Raw genomic sequence first — 22,086 nt, forward strand, 5'->3', positions numbered from 1 at the left:
TACCCCAGGAATATTGTACACCCCTCCACGTGGGGGGGTGTGGGGGCGACTTGTCCCCCCACCGCGGGGGTCCACGGGCAGCACCCCCAAAGCTAAAAAGAAATGTGAAATTGCCTTGTAAAAGTATAGTAATTTCTAGTCAATCTAGGCCGTTCATTAGGCGGATGATCTAACAGTAGAACTTATGTTTAGTTTAGGGTTTTTTTTCCCTAGAAGGCAACCCCTCTCTTTGTATGAGGGTCTTGTATTGAGGCTGTGTAATAGAAGTGTATTCTCAGAGCAAGAAACAGATAGGTGAGACTGTGAGAGAAAATAGAGGATATTACAGTGGATCTGCTATAGGTTGTGTCTCTTAATTTTGTTGGATAATAGAAAGGAAGGACTGGCTGTTCAAGGTGGACGTAGCCCAAATTGGGTGCATATATCTGTGTCTCTCTTGTTTTATGTGTTTGTGTTTTTCCGCATATTATATGTTTTGCATTTCTCTGTCATATATATATATTTTCTAACAAAAGTTAAGTTTCCCTATATGTTATGTGAATTTAATCATCATATTCACCTCTTTCCTTATATGGATGAAGCCTCAAAAGTGTTAGAAAACCATACAATGTATTAGCCTCATCTTTCATCTAGTTACCGAATGATTTTTCCCAATCCTCCACTAGTTGATGAAGTGATTGATTAGGTTCCTTCTCCATTCAATCCCACTCTCTCTGAACGTGAATGCCATGAATCTGTTCCCGAAAAACCATAGTTTGAGAAAAAAATGACTCAATTCCACCTTCAGTTGATCATACCTTTCCCATATAGAGTGAAGTTCATACTGCTCGAGTTCTTCTCATTTCTTCAGGTTCCAATGAACTAGGGGAAATCCTTCCATTCTAACGACACAACAGGGAAATCCTTATGTTCCCATGGCATGGGGGGAAATCCTCCCATTCCCGTAGCATAAGAGAGCAATTATTTCATTCCTATAGCACAAGGGGGAAGTTCTCTCATTCCCACAACACCCCCTCCAAGTAGTATGGTCACTTCCTTTTATTGGAGTCGACTAGTAGGATATCGTCTTCCTCCTTATATGCCATTCCAAATCATAGTAAAAGCTTATAATATGCTCGTACCTAGAAAAATCATAGAAAAAGGTGCATCTGTTAGTATTCAGTCCTCAACTGATTAGAAAGTTTTCGAGTCCCTACAGCTTGTGCGCATTACCCAAAATCTATTGGCTTTAAATAGAGGAACGAGTCAACTATTAGGGATCGTTCCTTAATTTCCTATTACTTTGGGAGGAAATATTTTCTATATATATATATATATATATATATATATATATATATATATATGTTTTGGTAGTCCAAGGCCCTTTTGATTTTAAATTACTCCTTGGGTGTGACTATATTTATGACATGGGAGCTCTTGTCTCTTCACTCTTTCATGTGATGTTTTTCCCGCAAGAAGGAATAATCGTGACCATTGAAAAAATTTAGTTCGCTGGTCCTAATTTGACTCCAAATCAACCAAATTCACTAAATGGTCCTTATATGAAAGTGGTATCTCCCCCTCCATAGTGTTACAGGGAAAAGTGTCTACACAGAACTGCTTATCCCACTAAGGTGTGGTAGCTACCTTAGAAACAAACAAAGTAAAGCTACTTTCGTTTTTCCTTTATGAAATATAGATGAGAGAAGAACAAAGAAGACCAACCTCTGTCTTGCGCTAATCTCCTAGTTCGATTCCTCTATCTCTTGATAGTCTTTCGCTACTTGCTCCCTTGTACGCCCAGCTTCAGAGAGTACCTGTAGGATCCCAGTAGCATAACACTATACAAGAACATGGATCTATAATCATAAACAATCTAGGATCAGATGTAAATTGACCATACAAATACATAAAACATAAACGACACAAGAGTATGGAGGAAAAATTGAATAGCTTTTATTGATAAACAAGAAAGAGCCAAGGGAGTTACAACCAGTTGTTCTGACCCAGCATCATCCTCTCAGCAAGTAAGCCCTTCTTCACCTCATACAAAGCTTAGATCACCCAACACTATGATGTTGTCTCAAGAAACCAACAGTAATTCCTTACAAGATGTAAAATTCCAGCCTCTGGATCTCTGGGATGAGGGATCCATATATAGATATCTGTAAGGGAGATGAGTCAGCTTGTGATTTGATTAGTGTCTTCCCTCTAATAGTTCTTGCTTCCACTTGGAGATTTATGATCTCTGACTCATCCTTGGTCAAATTCAGAGAGGCAAGTGTCACAGGAGAAGTTTCTGGAAGATTCCATGCCTCTCCACCTCGCGGATTGACACTGCCATTTGTCACTTCTCGCCCATCGCACCCCATAGAAGGGATTTTTGAAATGCAATGCACCCATAGAGTGTACTTAGGTGAGATGCAATGCACTTTGCCTATGGAGCAACTGAAATGATCCTGTTTTGACCAGTTTTGAGCAGTTTTTCATGGAGAACTTCTAGGAGAAGCTGTAATCAGTTGACCTTGTTCCTTTAGGGGTTAGAACAACACTTTTAGGGACTTAGGAGCCCTTGGTTTATGGACATTTCATGCTTGGGGTTGCAGTGCCCAAAAATGTCTATAACAGTTGCCCCCTAAAGCATGAGGTCGTTAATCTTTTGATGTCGGGTGAAACGCTTTATTATGAGGATCCGAAGTTCTTTCAAGATGGGAGGAGACCTGTAATAAGATACAATACAATACATTATCTTCATAATATTTTCATGATCTAGCTGAGGCGGGCATTCCCATGCTCAGCTTTATAAATTCATTTTCATGTACATAGGACAGACAATCGTCTAAGTGTAGACTGATGATTCTTGTAGAGTCATCATCCCTTTGATTGGATGATTATCTGTGCAGCAATAATGTACATTTGATGTCTTTATTTCCCTGAATATATATCACAGCCCGGATGGATGAAACTAGATCTGGGGTCTTCAATCTCGTTCGATCTTCACTCGAAGTACAAGTCTATCCATGTGAGAGATGTTCTGGAGTCGAACATGGAAAGACATCGCCCGATTACCAGCCAATGATGTAAGCTGTTAACAGGCGTGAGAGGAATCACCGATAATGATAATGACCCTCAAGGTACTGCATTACAATTCACGTGGTGTGAATAAAGGACTTGGCGTCGAACACCACACAAAATCTTTCGGTCGAAGGCCATTGATGTAAACCTGTCGCCGGAAGTGAGAAACTTGCCATTGAGGCATGCAAGCTTCAAAGTATTGAATGGGGTGTTCCTAGATCGACTTCTTGGATAATGAGCTGATGTCGACAAGAAGCGATCCGTCACAGGAGGGCCTTAATGAATCCCACATCAATGACACGGAATGGAGCAAATGATTTTAATGGAGGTGAAAATGATATGATGACATAAGGTTCAGGGTGGCGGTCATGAAAGAATGGAGTGTAAATGTATTGTAGCGGGTGAGACACAGGTGAATTCTCTGAATGACTTCTCTTGAACATATCGGCGACACTGACGTGATGGATTGGTAGCATTAACCCCAAATGTGGATGGTGTGATGTGACCATGGCGATGTGACCGGTGAATGAAACAACCCAACCCGACTTGGATGCGGAGTGAAAGTGTCATGTTCAAGAGCGACTTGCTACGAACAAAGTTTCTTCAAGTTTTCTTCCCAATTTTTCCCCAGTCATTGCTGACCAGTACCTCTTTATTTTTGTCAAGCTTGAGGAGGATAACATATGCTTGTTCTATAATTTTCTGTTTGGGCAAACCCATCGCTATGTTTTAACGAGCCTAGCGATAGTGAAACTCGTTCTTGTCTGCTATGGACAAGTTTGTCGCTATTAAGTTTTAACGAGTTTAGCGACAAAGATAACTCGGTCCTTTTCAATTTTAGAGAGTCTGAAAAGGGACATAAAGGAAACTCCAAAATTCCTTTTTCGTCATCTAATCCCTTAAGTCTGAAAAAGTATAAAACAATACAGAAGGGATGAATTTTTGATACTTTTAACGAGCTGAACAAAACAAGCACTCGATCTTTTTGTGTAATAATCCCTCAGGTCCAAAAAGATTAAAATCTAAAGGGGGGATAACACTTCTGGTCCCTTTAACGAGCTGGAGAGGCCAATGGCTCGGCAATCTTTCATATTTTATGAGTCATTTGAAAAGAGCTTAAAGGAGACTCGTCTTTTGAGGAACGAGTGATAAAATTGGGTAGTAGCTGATTCCAGGTAAGGTTTGGAATTTTCCAATCACGACAGTGTTACAAGGATGGCTAGTGGGATCACTCTTCGTAGCTGTTCCTCAAAAGGGGTAAACAATCAAAAGGAGGTGAATGATCGGCCAATACAGAGTGGAGGTGATGATGAGAACACGACCAAGGCTTTAAAGGCTGAAGTACTACATTCACGATGGTTATTTACCGGAAATCGGTTCATGTTTTTTATTGAGCTTAAACACTGGGGGATACATTTGCTCATGACTTATGTTTATTTTTTAACGAGCTTGAACTATGTGCTAAAACTGCTCGATTAATCCAGTCGTATAATAAGAATGTCCCATTTAAAAACGGCAATTTTTAGAGTTTTGCCCCACATCCTTTCTTTATGCAAGTTAGGAAACGACCAATCCTACGAGTTTAAAGGGTTAGAGGACCTACAAATTTAAAAAATAAATAGTCGCTCTTCGCTTGCACGCCAAAAGGTTTGCATGCCCCCAGGTATAAAATAAAGTTTCAAGGTCACCTTTTATTCTATCGACAAAACATTTGTTTTATCAAGAAAGGTCTACCTCTTTCAGGTTACCAAAGATTGTTCTATTCACACCACAAACAAAACACTTCTTCGGCGATGTCTACTAAAATAGACAAAGGTGAGACAATCCACTCACATAACTTTTACGAGGGAATCTTATTCCAGTCTAACCCCCTCTTCCAATCACGGACGGGAGTACAGTCCAGTCATATATCTCTCGCGGAAACCTACCCTATACTTGAAGTTTTCCTGCCGAAGCAGACCAGGGTGCATGCCCCTTGGGTTTCAGTCATGTCCCCCGAATCACTCGCGCTCATCAGGTGGACGGACTGGGGATTGATGAGACATTCCTTGTGTGAAAAGACCATTTAGGGATGGTATATGACTATTTTCTATGCGTGATCTGGGAAATGAAAGCTGGTCTACGAGCTTGACCACTCTTCCTTTGTGCAGAAAACACATTACTCTAAAGAGTGATGAGACAATCGCTCCCATGCAATAAATATAGTCTCGTCTAAGAAGTAGATTATAATCTAGGGGTCCTTGGACTACCATTACGTTCATTTGAACGGTTTTCCCTCTCAATGTTATGGGCACCTTGGGAAGGATCCCTAATGGTCGACTAGTTCCTTTGTCAAAGCTTGTTAGATTTCTCATCTCAGGCAAAAGTGATGGCGAACCAAGCGCTTTCCAAGCAGTCGAGGAAAGGATACTCACAGAAGCCCCTTCATCTACGATGGTTCCAGCCATAACCATTCTATATATTTGAGCAATAATTCGGAATGGTACACTAGCCGGTAAACGGGGTTTGCCTAGTTGATTCCAGTCGAAAGAAACAACTAGGTTGCCTGGAGGTGGGACCAAATAGACGGCCGGGTACGACTCTGACGAACTTCCTTCCTGCGATAAAGGAACGGGTAAATTTCCCCCATGTTCATCGGAGTCTGTGCTTACGAAAAGAATTTGGACGGTGTCACCCTTATTCTCTTCTGTGACTGTATCATTTGAAGATGGAACCTCTGAAGGCAAGACTGGGTCAATTGCCGCCTCGACCTTTTGACTTTCATCTGGTATGGGTTCAGATGGTTTGTCTTCAATGATAGATGCTTCGGCTGACTACCTGGGCGGGTCAGCCGGATTTTCACCTAGTGACGGACTTGTAAAGAGTTTTTTATATCTAGGAGGAAGTCATAACGGTGAAACCAGACGATCGTCGAAAACTCTTTTAGCCTCGTCTAAGAAGGGACAACGGTGGACAGCATGATCGCCTTCGCACATTTTACAAGGAAATCTATATTTTCCTTTTTGTTCTGGGGCTTCACTTTCACTAGTTGATGGTGTGTTTTCAACATGATCATCAGAGGTTGACGACATCGGGTTGTGCAAACGAGGAGACCAGTCCCTTAAGATCCGAGGGATGCAGGGACAATCTCTATGACAGTGGTCTCCTTTGCAAATGACACATGGCGATTTAGGCCTGGTCGGTGCAGTGTGTGGATTTTCGCTAGATGATGCTTGGTTGCCCGCTTTCGCTTTTGGCTCCTTCTTCTTCTTCTCTTTCTTCTTCTTTTCCTTCTTTTTCTCAGGTACTTGATTTTTGGCTTTACCAACCCCATCAAGCGAAGAGGAAGGAGGAGAGGAAGAATTGGAGGAAGTAGAAGGTTGGTGGGTAACTCTGGATTCGTCTAGTTGCTGACTCGATTGTTCAGGAATTGCGGTGTTCTGAACGACAGAGGTTGAGAAGAGCCATACGGGCAAGCCGATTGTCAATCCTGGAAGCGACAATGTGGCCATATGGGGTGCACCAACATCTCCCCAAGAGGAGAAGGGACTAGGATTTCCTCGAAGGGGAATTCCTTGGTTGGTGGATTCCATTTTCTCAACCTAAGATCAACGTAGGAAAGGGTGATGATTATTCCGTTTAAAATAAATTTTAGACGCTTTGACACAACTTGTTTTTTCAATTTTAAAGAGTCGAGAAAAAACAAAAGATGACTCTAGTCGCCTTTGATTTTTAATGAGCCTGAAGTGACAAGTGCTTAGATGGACCTCTTCCGTTAAGGAGTCTGAAAAGGAACGAAAGGGACTGCTCTGGAAATCTAGGTAGAGGGATTACCAAACCAATTGCAAAACTGCAGAATACTTTTTATGGTACGGCAGTCAATCTTCTCGAATGCTGTGTTCAGCGCATTGTGATCGATAGGGTGGCAGACACGGCTTCCTATGGATAAAGGATTAAGCCTGTTGTGGTATCCAAAAATATACTCGACGGTACGTGGGAGCACAAGTCTGTACTGGCACTTATCATCTCAAAGTGGAGGAATCACCCAACCATCAGTGAGAACAACAGTTACCAGGCTTTACGACGCCGGAATACGTCTGTAGCCTAGACTTCTAGATGTTGTGCGTTAGGTTCCAAAGCGTTGTTAGATTCATTAAATTTATTTTATAGTTGATCTTGCTTAAGAAATTTGCCTTTCAGATTCACCGCGAGATGTAGATGTACAATTCCTAAAATGCAATCTAAGATGATAAACAATCTTTTATCTTCTTTGTGCAATGAAAATCGTAACAACTAAGGAAAGAGAGATAGTATTCTTTCACAAAGAGCAAAGAGCACACACTAAATGCACTGTCCTAAATCAAACCAATCAAACAGTCTAAATGCAAATGCACATGCATGTATTTGTTTTCAGCTTTCTTAGTATGTGAATGGTAAAAAGAAAGCTAATGCGCAAATCTGAATTACTTTTCAAGCGACAATTACTAACAAGTTTCTTTTCAAAATAAAAAATGGAGACAATCACAACACTTTACGATTTGGAAATGAATACTTGCTTTCGACACTAGAAAAACTACAAATTCAGACCAAATACAATAGTAACAGGGTAATCGACTATCAATAGCAACCAAACTCTTTCCTATGACTGAAAACGACACTTGCGACACTTTCAAATCAAGGGACGACAATACAATTACGTTACTTTTTGCAAAGGAGAACTGAAAATGACTCAACAAATACACAAAAACATTTACAGTTCTTTTGCACAATGGAGGCAGAATAACAGCAAGGAAAAGGGGTTTCAAACAGAGATATACTGATTACAGGCAGCAAAATTCATGAATAGAACTGAAAAGAATGAATCACAGAAACCAAAACTGAACAATGCCTAGTCTGATCAACGCACCTGTAACACAGTGAACTTGAAATGCAGCGCACCTACTACACTCGGGAAGTGCACTGAATTTCAGATTCACAGAGCAGAACCTGCGCTGGGCCAGAGACGAGACTTTGCTTGGGTTCCAGGTCATAGTTTGCAGTTCAGTTCATGGGTTTTGGCTGAGCAAATGGTAATCAGTAATGCAACAATCAGGGGTAGATCTAAGGAGGTTCTAAGAGCTACCATGAGGGCAATTAGAGAGTTTGTGAATCAGTTGTTTAAGTCATAAACAAATCCCAAAGATTCACTGAAGTGGCATTTATCTACTTTGCATTTGCATAGCAAATGCAGTTCGAAAGCTACCTGGCTCGACTTCAGGCTCCGTCTGTAAGTTTATAAAATAAACAAGGAGGAAGATAAACAAACAACCTAATTCGTCCCCAATATGGTCGCCATTTTGTTACAGGGAAAAGTGTCTACACAGAACTGCTTATCCCACTAAGGTGTGGTAGCTACCTTAGAAACAAACAAAGTAAAGCTACTTTTTTTTTTCCTTTATGAAATATAGATGAGAGAAGAACAAAGAAGACCAACCTCTGTCTTGCGCTAATCTCCTAGTTCGATTCCTCTCTCTCTTGATAGTCTTTCGCTACTTGCTCCCTTGTATGCCCAGCTTCACAGAGTACCTGTAGGATCACAGTAGCATAACACTATACAAGAACATGGATCTATAATCATAAACAATCTAGGATCAGATGTAAATTGACCATACAGATTCATAAAACATAAATGACACAAGAGTATGGAGGAAAACTTGAATAGCTTTTATTGATAAACAAGAAAGAGCCAAGGGAGTTACAACCAGTTGTTCTGACCCAGCATCATCCTCTCATCAAGTAAGCCCTTCTTCAGCTCATACAAAGCTTAGATCACCCAACACTATGATGTTGTCTCAAGAAACCAACAACAATTCCTTACAAGATGCAAAATTCCAGCCTCTGGATCTTTGGGATGAGGGATCCATATATAGATATCTGTAAGGGAGAAGAGTCAGCTTGTGATTTGATTAGTGTCTTCCCTCTGATGGTTCTTTCTTCCACTTGGAGATTGATGATCTCTTACTCATCCTTGGTCGAATTTAGAGAGGCAAGTGTCACAGGAGAAGTTTCTGGAAGATTCCATGCCTCTCCACCTTGCGGATTGACACTGCCATTTGTCACTTCTCGCCCATCGCACCCCATAGAAGGGATTTTTGAAATGCAACACACCCATAGAGTGTACTTAGGTGAGATGCAATGCACTTTGCCTATGGAGTAGCTGAAATGATCCTGTTTTGACCAGTTTTGAGCAGTTGTTCATGGAGAACTTCTGGGAGAAGCTGTAATCAGTTGACCTTGTTCCTTTAGGGGTTAGAACAACACTTTTAGGGACTTAGGAGCCCTTGGTTTATGGAAATTTCATGCTTGGGGTTGCAGTGCCCAAAAATGTCTATAACACATAGATAAATTATGTGGCAACATGTTCCATGCCCACGTCTACTAATGATCTAATAGGTGATGTAGTGCATCATGTACTCGGGGCACTAGCTCTTAATATTTCCATTGGATCCTTTGCACTGTATCCCTTCCTGAACATTGTCCTCCCATATAATGAGAGCTTCTTGAAAGCCATGGTCTCTAGGAGCCATGATTAATATAACTAGAGGTCCCAAAGAAAATTTCCTTTTCTTGTGTCAAGCTTCTTAAAAAAAGAAACAAGGTTCCAAAAGTAGAATTCCATTTCTTATGTCAAGATTGTTAAAAAATGAAACAAGGTCCTATGATCATAGTTATTTTATTGTGTTAAGCTCATTAAAAAATGAAACATATCCCCTTCCAATTCGAGTCTTTGATTCGATCTCGTAAATTCCAAGTCAAGTTTTTCATTTGATCTCGTAAATAAAGCTTCATTCCATCTACCTATTAGTAACCAATAGTCTACTTAGGTGAATGAAATGAATCTTTGGGGGACATTTGTCCAGAATTGAGTCATTATGCTAGGGGCATGAAAACTTATTTCAAGCATAGTTTTTCTTTGTTTCAAACTTGTGTAAAAATGAAACCACTTTCAAGCATAGTTTTTCTCTGTTTCAAGCTTGTGTGAAACTGAAACCACTTTAAAGAATAGCTTTTCTCTGTTTCAAGCTTGTGTAAAAATGAAACCACTCTCAAGCATAGTTTCCCACGTTTCCAGATTGTGCAAAAATTAAACCATTCCCATTTTATCCCACATGATTTCCATTTTTTATCAGTCTGTTTTTGCCAGATAAGCCTCGGTTTTCTCGTTCCATCGTCACCATCTTCTTGACCAATCATATGCTTTCACTTGGTATTCTACCCTTCGTTAAGGAACCATTGCAATGAGTGGTATTCTTAGCTAGCCTCTTGACCTCTACGTGCTTTGAGAAGTTCCTTCATGACCAGAACCAATTTCTACCCTCTATATGTAACAACCCTAGTGAAAATTTCATGTAACAAAAGTAAATAAAGGAAAAATAAGACCATGGGTAAGGGACAAATATTCCAAGATGAATGTTGGGAAAATATATCTTAGTGGGCATCACTAGATGCGTGTTTTGGCTAAGGAAATTGGAAAAGGCTAAAGCAAAGGAATTAAAAGGGAAAAAGGCATTTTTGGCACATTTATTTATGAAAATAATGGAAATTAGGAGAAAAGAAAGGTGAAAGGTCACAGGTTGCATGTGAGGAGGAAATTGAAGGAAAATAATGGAAAATTAAGAAATTAGAGGCCTCATTAATAAAAAATCTTTTGAGGATCAGCTGACAGGTTGCTCAGTGTTAGGTTTTGACAGTGTAAGCTTTTAGCCAGTTCAAGTTGGGAGCTCTCTCATTATTCTTCTCTCTCTCTCTCTCTCACTCTCTTGGTCACTTAGAGTTTTCTTAGAGCACCCTAGTTTGGAGCAAAGGAAAAGGGAAAGCAAGGAAAGGAAAGTAAAATCTAGAAAGGATCAAGGAAAGGAAAGTAGGATCAAGCAACTTCAGTAGGAATACTTGCAGGTAACGTTTTGCATGTGTGATTTCCTAGCTAGTTTGGACATGCATGGCTTTTCATGTTGGTGTATGGTTCTATTGCTATTTGTGGCATGGTCTTGTTAGGCTATGATAGTTGATTTTAGCCTATCCTAGCCTTTCTTTGGATGCCATGTTATGTTGTGATGTTTATTTAAGTTGTTGAGCTTTGGTTGTCGGATGGATTTTGGAATCTGGGGTGGAGGTGGTCTCAAGGTTCATTCCCAAAGGCCTAGGAATCCCTTGACTGGTTTTGTCAGGATACATGGTAAAATATTGAGGGAGAAATCTCAGTTTAGGGCCTAGTGATCAAGGTTTGGATTGCGGTAAATCCTAAGAGACAAGTGTTGAAGAATCTAGGGCAAAGTAGTGTTGTGATGATTCTTTGTTACCTGATAACAATTTGTAGAGTCTTTTTACTTTTCTTGTTAGCTTATGCTTCTTATTCTTCTTATTAGTGCATATGTGTGTACTTCATCAAACTACTACGAAAACAAAATAACAAGAAAACAAAGTTTGGCTCTCTGCCAGACACAAAACCTCTCCACTATTCAGAGGAAAACCCTCGGTAAGTTTTCTCTTATTGAAGGTTCTTATTTGAAAAACTGCCAAAGCCTAGATCCTTGAATAGGATATCCTCCAAGCACAAATCAAATCCTTCCTCTTTCTACACTATAACTTCTGGCACATGGACCTCTATCTTCCGACACTTTTCTCCTTAGCACTTCATCCTTCTTTTGTTGCTTGTCTAAGTTAGGAAACCCTAGAACATTAGGGCTTCTTTACTTCGTTATAGAGAGAGTCTTATTTGCTTTCCTTTGGATACCTTGTAGACCTAGATACACATTGAATGTTGTTTCCTTCTTCTGCTATCAAATCTGCAAAGGTTTACTTGCTGCACATGTGGACAGAAACCCTAAAACAATCTCCTTCTCCTCGTTGTCTTTTCCTTCTTCTTCACTAGTTGGGGAGGCCTTATGGTCCTTGTTTCTTAGCCCAAAACCAAGATACTTGTTACTGTTGTAATGATAGCAAGAAACCTCCTTTCTTCGTCTTTCTTCCTCCTTGCTTGTTGCCCTTGTAAACCCTTTACTTTGGCTTTCTTTGTCCTCCTTAGTACTATTTTTCCTGCCTTATACCCTCGCTGATTTCAGAGAGAATTCATTATGATTTTGAGGAGTGGAAAACCTCTATAAATAGAGGTACATCCCTCCTCTTCAAGCCAACTTGACTGTCTATTAGGCCAACTTGATAGTTTCGCTATAATTCATCTTTTCTTCATTATTTTGCTGCTTGGAGACTTCGTTGATGCTAGGAGAGGATTTGACTTGTCTTGGAGGTGTTCCCATGACCTTGTACATTGACATTCATGATGTAACATGCCCTTAAAGGGTCTCATCATAATTACATTTTGACTTTGACTTTCTAGAAGCACTTTAAAATGTGCTTGACCTATTTTCAATGAGAAAGAAACTCATTGACAAATACTATAAAAATAATTTATCTTTTCTTGAATAAATACAAATATCAAAATTACATTTATGAAGATCGAACCTAGTTACATTTTCTTCAACAATCCCTCTTGTTGGCTTGTGGGGGCCTGACCCCTCCGCGTTAGTTAGGCAAACAAATCCCTACACTATTGGCCCTTTCGGCATTAGCCCGCGGAGCGCGGACGGAAGTCTGACCCAAAGTAGTATGGGGAGATGCTGGAACCGAGTTTCAGCACCCTTGAGATGGATGTGATTTCGTTTTATTCTAGCTATACCTTCCTTCGTGTAGGTTTCTTAACCCTCTGTTCCACCCTACAGTACCTTCGCGGAAGGGTACAATCATCTTCTGCATAACCCTAACCAGGGGATGAAGTCCTTTCGCATTGTGAAGGTAGCGAACTGCGATATCTTCCTAACTAGGCTAAGTGTTTTATTATAAGATCTTAGTTAGCTTCACGTAAATAGAAGTTCCTACTTACGGTCACTTATCCAGCACAATTACATATATGTGCACATCATATAAGAATTATAAGTGGAATTTATACCCAATATAACAGATACATAAATAGGAAATAAATACCCAGAAATTGTAGAATACTTCTCTTTATTGATAATTTTGAATGATTATAGACTCGACCTTCCCTGCGCACTCAGCTTTAGGGGTCCGCGCACTTAGCTGTAGAGCCTCTACCTATGCTACGACCCAAAACTTAGACTTCTACTCAGATCTATCTCTCATACATCATATCTTATTCCATGATTCAATTATCTTCGTTTTCTGCCTATCTACTTAATGCTTAGCTTTATTTATACAATCCCATGGTCCGCAGACCATGGGTAGATCTTCTACAGCTGACATTACATTTTCAAAATAAGGGCAGACAACCCTATGAATCTTTAACAACTACGTGCTCTGCGACCACAAAATATGGAACCTTTACATTTGGATTACAAAATTGGACCAAAATTTGGGGTTTAAGCCCCAAAACTGCCCTTGGGGGATCTTGTGCCCAAGAGGCCCCCAACACAAACATTGTGACTCGCCCTCGAGTCACTCTGTAGGTGCGTAGATCTTGGCGCGAAGACCTCCCAGCTGTTTGGATCACCGCAACATCCGCAGCGCACTGAGCGGTCGCCTGTCGGACTTCTTCCACTCATTGTTCGATGACTGCTGCTCTGAATCTTCTACTGAGCTTCCCGCAGTTTCGCGAGCTTCCCTTAAGTGGATTTTGTGATCATGTAAGCCTCATCTATCCATGGCTGTAGGCACTCTTTTAAAACTGCTTCCTTATGCCGAGCGGCATCCACCTGTTTCATGAGCCCCTTTGCCTCCTGCATTCGTGTGAGCCTTTGTGTAAGGGAAACTATCTTCGCGGTCCCTTTTACCTCGTCATACCTCTACTTTAGCTCATGCACCTCTGTCTCTACGTGCTCTACATCCGGGTCCTCCTGTAGGGTGGTTAGGACCTCGAATGACTGTTCAAACAACTACATGCAGTCTGCCACTGCACTGTCAACTAGCACTATTGTTGTTGTAACAACGTTGGTACGTTGTTCCCTGACTTCCAGTAGAGTTGAAGGCTAAGCCTTCAACTACAGTTCTGTGATCTGTAGGTTCAGCTCCAGCTGAACCCTGGCCATCTCCGCTCGAGCGTCGTGCACCCCTGTGGCTAACTTGCGAACACGCGCCTCCACCGGCTCTTCTGCCTGGATGTCCAACTCCGAGACCATCCAACAGGCTTCCTCTACTACTTGCATAATCCACTTGTTTTGCTCCATTGGCTCATTGTGCTACAGGCCCAAATGTTCAATGTTGATGCGCTGCTCACTCATCACCTGTAGAGTGCGACTCTCCCGGGCCCTAAGTTCCACGGTGACTCCATCCTGTAAGAGGTACATCATCTCCTGAGGGAGCACAGCCATGTTCAGTCCTACCCTTTCAAACTGCTAATCATGGGCATGTCGGCCTCCTTCTCTGTAGTAAGTGCCCCATCTAGTAGCACTATCATGTTGGTCATCCTTGTGCACAACTGTTACCGGGAATAGTGTCTATGCAGAACTGCTAATCCCACTAAGGCTGGTAGCTACCTTAGAAACAAAAAAAGTAAAACTACTTTCGTTTTCCTTCATGAAAGATAGATGAGAGAAGAATAAAAGAGACCAACCTCTATCTTGCGCTTGGTTCTTTGCTCGATTCCTCTCTCTTCTGATAGTCCTTTGCTACTTGCTTTCTTGTACATGCAGCTTCACAGAATACCTGTAGAATCAAAGCAGCATAACACTATACGAGAACATGGATCTATTATCATAAGCAATATAGGATCAGATGTATATTAACCACACAAATGCATAAAACATCAATCACACAAGTGTATGGAGGAAAACTAGAATAGTTTTATTGATAATCAAGAAAGAGCCAAGAGAATTACAACCAATTGTTCTGACCCAGCATCATCCTCTCAGCAAGTAAGCCCTTCTTCACCTCATGAAAAGCTTAGATCACCCAACACTATGATGTTACCTTAAGAAACCAACAACAATTCCTTACAAGATGCAAAATTCCAGCCTCTGGATCTCTGGGATGAGGGATCCATATATAGATGTATGCAAGGGAGATGAGTCAGCTTGTGATTTGATTAGTGTCTTCCCTCTGATAGTTCTTGATTCCACTTGGAGATTGATGGTCTCTTACTCATCCTTGGTCGAATTCAGATAGGCAAGTGTCACTGGAGAAGTTTCTGGAAGATTCCATGCTTCTCCACCTTGCGGATTGACCCTGCCATTTGTCCCTTCTCGCCCATCGCACCCCATAGAAGGGATTTTTGAAATGAAACGCACCTACTGTGTGTATTTAGGTGGGATGCAACGCACTTTGCCTATGGAGCAGGTGAAATGGTCCAGTTTTGACCAGTTCTGAGTAGTTTTTTATGGAGAACTTCTAGGAGATGCTGTAATCAGTTGACCTTGTTCTTTTAGGGGTTGGAACAACACCTTTAGGGACTTAGGAGCCCTTGGTTTATGGACATTTTATGCTTGGGGTTGTAGTGCCCAAAAATGTCTATAACAGTTGCCCCCTAAAGCATGAGGTCGTTAATCTTTTGATGTCGGGTGAAATGCTTTATCATGAGGATCCGAAGTTCTTTCAAGCTGGAAGGAGACCTATAATAAGATACAATACAATACATTATCTTCATAATTTTTTCATGATCTAGCTATGGCCGGCATTCCCATGCTCAGCTTTATAAATTCATTTTTCATGTACATGGGACAGACAATCGTTTGAGTGTAGACTGATGATTCTGGTAGAGCCATCATCCCTTAGATTGGATGATTATCTATGCAGCAATGATGTACATTTGATGTCTTTATTTTCCTGAATATATATCGCAGCCCGGATGGATGAAACTAGATCCGGGGTCTTCAATCTCATTCAATCTTCACTCAAAGTACAAGTCGATCCATGTGAGAGATGTTCTGGAGTCGAACATGGAAAGACATCGCCTGATTACCAACCAATGATGTAAGTTGTTAACAGGCGCGAGAGGAATCACCGATAATGATAATGATCCTCAAGGTACTGCAGTAAAATTCACGTGGTGTGAATAAGGGACTTGGCGTCGAACACCACGTAAAATCTTTCGGTCGAAGGCCATTGATGTAAACCTATCGCCGGAAGTGAGAAACTTGCCATTGAGGCATGCAAGCTTCAAAGTACTGAAAGGGTTGTTCCTAGATCGCCTTCTTGGATAATGAGCTGATGTCGACAAGAAGCGATCCATCATAGGAGGGCCTTAATGAATCCCACATCAATGACACGGAACAGAGCAAATGATTTTAATGGAGGTTAAAATAATCTGGTGATATAAGGTTCAGGGTGGCGGTCATGAAAGAATGGAGCGAACATGTATTATAGTGGGTGAGACATAGGTGAATTCTCTGAATGACTTCTCTTGAACATATCGGCGACACTGACATGATGGATTGGTAGCATTAACCCCAAATGTGGATGGTGTGATGGAACCATGGTGATATGACCAGTGAATGGAACAACCCAACCCGACTAGGACGCGGAGTGAAAGTGTCATGTTCAAGAGCGACTTGCTACCAACAAAGTTTCTTCAAGTTTTCTTCCCAATTTTTCCCCAGTCATTGCTGACCAGTACTGTTGTTGGGAAAAGTATCCAATACGGAATGACCCTATCCCACTCTAAGGGTGATAGTACCTCAGCAACAATCGAAGCAAAGCTATCTAAGATTTCTTCTTTATGAAAGTAAAATAGGGGAGAAAGAGATCCACTAACCGATGTCTTTCGCTAATGGTTGATCCAATCTTCTCTCCTTGCTGCTTGCTCCCAGCTCCTTGCTCTTTCACTGACCCAGCTACACCAAGATCCTGCAAAATGGCAAGAGAGGGAAACTACAAGAAGCATACATTCATAATTGATTCAAGGATTAGAATAAATCAAATACACAAGTATAACAATACATCATTGAGACACATGCATATAGAAGAACCTCAAATGCTTTATTAATGGAAGAAGTAAAGTTCAGGAAGTGATACAACCATAAGAGGCCCAATCCAGCATCACCTTCCCAGCAAAAAGAAATCTCCTCTTCACCTCCTTCAAAGCAAATCACCCAATAGTTCTAAACTCAAACCAACAACAATTCTTTACCTTCACAAGATTCCAGCCTCCTTAGACCTCATGAGAGAGATCTATATATAGGAGTTTTGGAGAAAGGATGAGTCAGCTTGAGGCTGGCATGAAGCTGACTAGTGTCCTCTCTCACTTCAGTTATTCTTTAGTTCTTGAGTCCACTTGGAGGTTCTTGCTTCCACTTGGAGATCTAGACCCTCTTACTCATCACCAGTCGAATTCCTTGATCCAAGTGTCAATTTGGAAGCTTCCTGGGCATTGACACCTTGAGGAATGACTGTGCCACATGTCCCAACTCACCCAGCGCAGGTAGCCTTCTTTGCAGTTGACATTCAGCGTAGGTAGACAGTGGAGCAGTTGACATTCAGCGCAGATGCTCAGTGGAGCAGTTGACATGATCCAGAATTGCCTTGTTTTTGAGTGTTTTCAGGTGGAGAACTGTTATTCAGTGCTGTGGTTTGCTGACCTTGTTCCTCTAGGGGTAGGAACAACATGTTTAGGGACTTTGGATCCCTTAGATTATGGACATTTCATGCTTCATGCTGTAAGGCACAAAAATGTCTATAACAGTTGCCCCCTAAAGTATGAGGTCGTTTATCGGGTGAAATGCTTTATCAGGAGGATCTGAAGTTCATTCAATCGCTGAGAGGTGACCTGTAATAAAATACAATACAATACATTATTTTTCATTCTGCTTTCATGATCTAGCTGAGGCGGGCATTCCCATGCTCAGCTTTATAAATTCATTTTGGTACATAGAACAGACGATCGTCTGATGATAGACTGATAATTCTCTGCTGAAATTATCATCCTTTGAGTAGGATGATCATCTGCTGCAATGATGTACATGTCAAATGTCTTTATATTTCCTGAATATATATCGCAGCCCGGATGGATTAAACTAGATCCGGGGTCTTCAACCTCGTTCGATCTTCACTCTAAGTACAAGTCGATCCATGTGAGAATTGCGCTGAAGTCGAACATCGAAAGACATCGCTTGATTACCGGTCAATGATGTAAACCGTTAACAAGCGCGAGAGGAATCATCGATAATGATAATGACCCTCAAGGTACCGCAGTACAATTCACGTGGTGTGAATAAAGGACTTGGCGTCGAACACCACGCAAAATCTTCTGGTCGAAGGTCATTGATGTATACCTATCGCCGGAAGTGAGAAACTTGCCATTGAGGCATGCAAGCTTCAAAGTACTGAGGGGGTTGTTCCTAGATCAACTTCTTGGATAATGAGCTGAAGTCGACAAGAAGCGATCCGTCAAAGGAGGGCCTTAATGAATCCCACATCAGTGACACGGAACGGAGCTAATGATTTTAATGGAGGTGAAAACAATCTGTGACATATGATTCAGGGTGGCGGTCATGAACGGATGAAGGATAATGTATGGCAGTGGATGGGACACGGTTGACTCTTTCTGAACAACATCTCTTGAACATATAACGACACTGATGCGATGGATCGGTAGCATTACCCCAAATGTGGATGGTTTGGCGAGACCATGGTGATGAGACCGGTGAATGAAACAACCCAACCCGATGTGGTACAGAGGAAAAGTGTCATGTTCAAGAGCGACTTGCTACCATTAAAGCTTTGAGGTTCTCCCAATTTTTCCCCAGTCATTTCTAACCAGTACCTCTTTATTTTTGTCAAGCTTGAGGAGGATAACATATGCTTGTTATATAACCTGCCCTTCGGGCAAGCCCATCGCTATGTTTTAACGAGCCTAGCGATAGGGAAACTCATTCTCGTCTAAAGACAAGTTTGTCGCTATTTAATCATTTTAACGAGTCTAACGACAAGGAAAACTCGGTCCTTTTCATTTTTAGAGAGTCTGAAAAGGTACAGAAAGTTAACTCCAAAATTCCTTTTTCGTCATCTAATCCCTTAAGTACGAAAAGTATAAAACAATACAGAAGGGATGAGTTTTCGATAATTTTAACGAGCCGAATAAAACAAGCGCTCGACCTTTTTGTGCAATAATCCCTCAGGTCCAAAAAGATTAAAATCTAGAGGAGGGATAGCTCTTCCGGTCCTTTTAACGAGTTGGAAGGCCAAAACTCGGCAATCTTTTCATATTTTACGAGTCAGTTGAAAAGAGCTCAAAGAAGACTCGTCTTTTGAGGAACGAGTGATAAACAGGGATAGCAGCAGATTCCAGGTACATGTTGGAATTTTCCAATCACGGCAGTGTCACAAGGATGGCTAGGTGAAATCACTCTTCGCAGCTGTTCCTCAAAATGGGTAAACAATCATATGGAGGTGAACGATCGGCCAAATGAAAGTGGAGGTGGTAGGTGCAAAAACGACCAAGGCTTTTTATGGCTGATAAATTTACGATCACAGTGGTTATTTACCGGGATAGGTTCATTTTTTATTTAAAAATGAGCTTAAACTCTGGGGGAAACATTGCTCACTGCTTTTATTTATTTTTTAATGAGCATGAAGACCGCGTTAAAACTGCTCGGATCTTGCGTTTATTTTTTAACGAGCATGAACTTTATGCTAAAACTGCTCGATTATATGGTCAAATTTTGATTTTTTACCATTACTAGCTTTTCTCTTTTCAAGGATAGTACTGCATTTTCAATTGCTGCAACAAACTTTGTTAGAAATGAATAATATCTGCATGAAAATGAGATTATAACCCTAATATTTTGCTTTGAACTACGTAAAAAGCCATTAAAAGGTGTTTTTACCTCTCATTTTACCATTTCATTTGCATTTGGTTTGTTGGAGCTCTGGAGGTGCCTCTTCCCCCTTGATTTTCACCAGCTGATTCCGGGAGATTCTGCGGACGATTTTCAGCGCCGTCTGGACCAGGTAGGAGCTAAACCCTAGCTCTTTCTTTTCATGGTTTCCTTTTTCAGTTTTGTGCCTGTTTCCCAGCTTTTCTGAGCCTCAGGGGTTTTGCCAGGGCGCCCTAATTTCAGCGCAGGATTCCCATTCGAAACCTGCGCTGAATGTCAAGCTGCCTTAAGGCAGCCTGACCTTCAGCGCAGGTGGGACACTCTCTGCCTGCGTTGGGCTTAGAAAACTGATTTTTTGGCTCATTTTTTGATGAATTTTCGCCAGTTTTTCACCAAATTCAGGAACTTACTCCTTCTTTTGTTTGCTTTGCAGGGAACTTTGAACAAAATGTCCCTTACATGGCGAGAACGAGAACATGAAGAGGAGGACATGATTGCCCTCCATGACCCTGTCACGGTGAACGCGCTGCAGAACTGTGGCCTGCTGAAGTTTTTCCGTATCTCTAGCATGAGAGCACAGATCACTTTGCTGCAGTATATGCTTGATGCTTGGGATCCTATTAACCAAGTATTCCAGATTAGGGGAAAGTCCATCCCCTTGACCATAGAGGACATATACTTCTTGACTGGATTGTCAAGGCGAGGTGCCCCCATTTCCTTGTCAGGTACGGCCCGGGGGACCGATTCCGTGAGAGATTATGTCTGCCAGTATTGCAGGGAAGGTTCCCAGCCGAGCAGAGAAGGCAAGGTTGTTATCCGTGAGATTACTGACAGGTATCTCAGGTCCATTCTGTATACCATTGGTAGGATGGCCAGTAGCGCAGCTCTACATGTTGCCAAGAGATCTTATGTGCAGCACGCCTTGGAGTGTCTCCAACCGAAAGTATTCAACTGGTGTGATGCAGTACTTGTTCAGATGAAAAGTCAGTTGACCAAGGTGAAGGACGGGAAGCTGAAGAACTTTGGATTTGGTTCTATTCTGACTGCCTTCGCCTTGGAGAAAATCCCACTGATGCAGCCTCAGTACATTATACTCGACTTGCCTTCTCCGACCGAGCCACGCATGCAGAGGTGGGTCGATCACATGTCTAGGCATGCTGGTCAACCTCAGATTACTTTTACTGATGCCTTCTTCAGGTGGTTCGAGCGCCAGGAGGTGGTCTTTTCCGTGTATCCATATGTGGGTATGGATTTCCGAGGTGATCCGGATTTGGTGTTATCGGATGGCGAACAGTGGGGCGCTATTGGTAAACTCTTTGACCATATCACTGTTTACTGTTTTTATTCATAATGTTGCTGTGCTTTATTCTATCAAGACTTTTAATCATACTCTTGGGTGCATGCAGATATTGGTCCTGTCCATCCAGCAGTTCGTCCGAGACCGCCAGTTCCTGCCCCGGCAGCGGAGCCTGCTAGGAGAGTTATTCTCCACGACCTTGACGATACTGAGACCCTTACAACTGTGCAGGAGCAGGTTGAGAGCCTTACTCTCGGCATTCCCGATGTGAGGATTGATGAGTTACCTTTACAGCTGCAGCGACACACTACTGGTGTGCCTAGACGATGGACTCGTCTCTTTCGCATGATTGCACAGGTCGTGACGTGCTATCATGAGCACCACTAGGCTAGGGTGCCCCCTAGCATCTTTTTGAGTTTTAGGTCATATGACCAATTTTGTCTTGGTTACAGAACATTATGTATGAACTATAAACAGCTTATATATATTTTGATTTTCGAGTTTTATTCTGGTTGAGTTATATGATCCATATGTACAATCATTGATGATATGTCTCTTTTATAAATGTCGCAAATGTCTATCTAACACATAATTTGCTAATGAGTCGGTTAATGTGTTTAAGTTTCTGGAAATATGTTGATATTGAATTGAATCAAATTGTCTTTCCAAAATCTTAACCCTTAGGAACATGCGATAAATAGCTGGATTGCGAACGGAATATATACCATTGAGTTGTAGTATTATGAGCTGTGAGTCTAGCCTGACAATTAGTCAGCATATGCCACGTGTGATGGCATCAGAGAGTAGTTCTATCAACGCGCTATACTCAGCGATGTTATTCGTTGATTGCCCAATACACACACCTCTGAAACTTACTAACTCGCCGCTTGGATCAAAAATGGCCCAGGCTGTGGAGGATAGGTTCCGCGAACTACGACTCGCTCCGTCGGCATA

This window comes from Pinus tabuliformis, chromosome 2_2 (genome assembly GCF_031772625.1).
Source record: "Pinus tabuliformis cultivar Carrire ecotype Pingquan chromosome 2_2, CPIR1, whole genome shotgun sequence".
NCBI classification, from domain to species: Eukaryota; Viridiplantae; Streptophyta; class Pinopsida; order Pinales; family Pinaceae; genus Pinus; species Pinus tabuliformis.